Genomic DNA, 2,339 nt, shown 5'->3' on the forward strand with positions numbered 1-2,339 from the left:
TATTGTGGTGTCAGTGGCAGGAGCACTGCCCTGATATTGGTATAAGGAGAAGAAACAGTGCCCTGTTGTTGATGATCAGTAAAGGAATAGTGCTCCATCTGTGATATTAGTAGAAAGAATAGTGGCCTATCATTGATGTTGGGGGAAAGAATAGTGCCTCATTGCTGGTGTCAATGAGGGCCCATCACTGATTTCAGTGGAGGGAAAAGTGACCTATTACTGATGTCAGTGGGAGGAATATGGCCTCATCATTTATGTCATTGAAAAGAAGAGTGCCCAATGGCTAATATTATTGGAAGGAATAGTGCCCTATCATTGGCATCCATGGAAGGAAATATGCCTCATAGTTGTCGTCATGTAGGAAATAATTCTCCATCATTACTATTATTGGATGGAATAGTGCCCTATTATTGGTAATAGTGGGAGCCAAAAGAAATAATGTCCCATCATTGGGGTCAGTGGGAGGACTAGTTACACATCATTGGTATCCATGATAGTTAAAGGTGCCCCAAAGTAATAGCCAATGGGGTGAAAAATGCTCCAACAATATTATTATTGGATGAAATGGCGCCCTATTATTGGTATTAGTAGGAGCTAAAAGGAATAATGCCCCACCATTGGGGTCAATGGGAGGAATAGTATCACATCATTGGTATCCATGGAAGGAAAGGTGCCCCATAGTTGGTGTCAATGAGGTGAGTAATGCTCTATTATTAGTATTAATGGATGAAATGGTGCCAAATTATTCATATTAGTGTGAGCAAAAAGAAATAGTTCCCCATTGTTGAGGTTAGTGGAAAAAGAACCTGCCATTTGTGTCAGTGGTAAGAATTGTCCCCATCTATTATTTAAGCGGCGGAAATAGTGCCCCAAGATTGTTGGTGTCAGTTTAAGGAATATTGCCCTATCATTGATGTTAATGGGAGGAATATTGCCCCATCATTGGCGTTAATGAGAGGAATATTGTCCCATCATTGGTGTTAGTGGCAGGATTATTGCCCCATCATTGGCGTTAGTGGGAGGAATATTGCCCCATCATTGGTGTTAGTGGGAGGAACATTGCCCCATCATTGGCGTTAGTGGGAGGAATATTGCCCCATCATTGGTGTTAGTGGGAGGAACATTGCCCCATCATTGGTGTTAGTGGGAGGAATATTGCCCAATCATTAGTGCTTTCATGCAGTCTTCTCTTTATGGTAGACTTGGATATCGATACGCCTACTTCCTGGAGAGTGTTGGTCACTTGGTTGGCTGTTGTGAAAGGGTTTCACCATGGAAATGATTCTGCCATCATCCACCATTGTTGTCTTCCATGGATGTCCAGGTCTTTTGGCGTTGCTGAGTTCACCAGTGCTATGTTTCTTTCTCATGATGTACCAGACTGTAGATTTTGCAACTCCTAATATTGTAGCAATTTCCCGGATGAGTTTTTTCTGTTTTTGCAGCTTAAGCATGGCTTGTGTCACCTGCATGGAGAGCTCCGCATGTTGTCTGTTCACAGCAAAATCTTCCATGTAGAAGCTCCCCCCAATCAACTCCAGGCCTTTTATCCGCTTAATTGATAACATAAATGACATAACAAAGGAGTTGCCCACACCAGCCCATGAAATAGTCTATGAGTCAATTGTACAATTACTTTTCAGCCCCTGAAAAGAAGTGATTGTGTAATAAAGGATTTAGCTCCTCACATGTTTATGCAATCTTTTTGTCCAACCTACTGAAATAAAGCTGAAAGTCTGCAGTTCAACTGCATCTGAGTTGTTTCATTTAAAATTAATTGTGGTAATGGACAGAACCAAAACTAGAAAAAAGTTGTCTCTGTCCAAATATTTATGGACCTAACTGTATGTGTGTGTATAGATAGCGCCAACATATTAGGCAGTGCTGTACATTAAATAGGAGTTGCAAATGACAGACAGATACAAACAATAAAACAGGAGGAGAGGACCCTGTTCAGAAGAGCTTACAATCTAAGCAGGTATATTTTGAATATGTCAGGAAAATACAGAACTATGAAGAAAGATTGCATGTTTCAGTCACTCCAAGGGGTCTATTTATAAAGCAGTGAATCTGACATTCCCTGAAACATTCCTTGCTGGAGAATCAATTACTGCCATTGGAAACACATGGTCCTGCATGAGTCTCCACCAGGGAATATTTCAGGAAATGTCAGATTCACCGCATTTTCAAAGGACCCCCAAATTTGCCAATAAAGAAATGTATAAAGTGTATGACAAGTACCGTTCCAGATGATGAGCAGGGAAATATTCTGGGAAAAGCTGAAAACATTTCTATATACCGTATTTTTTGACGTATAAGACGCACTTTTTCTTCCCCAA

The sequence above is a fragment of the Pyxicephalus adspersus genome, chromosome 12 (genome assembly GCF_032062135.1).
Source record: "Pyxicephalus adspersus chromosome 12, UCB_Pads_2.0, whole genome shotgun sequence".
NCBI classification, from domain to species: domain Eukaryota; kingdom Metazoa; phylum Chordata; class Amphibia; order Anura; family Pyxicephalidae; genus Pyxicephalus; species Pyxicephalus adspersus.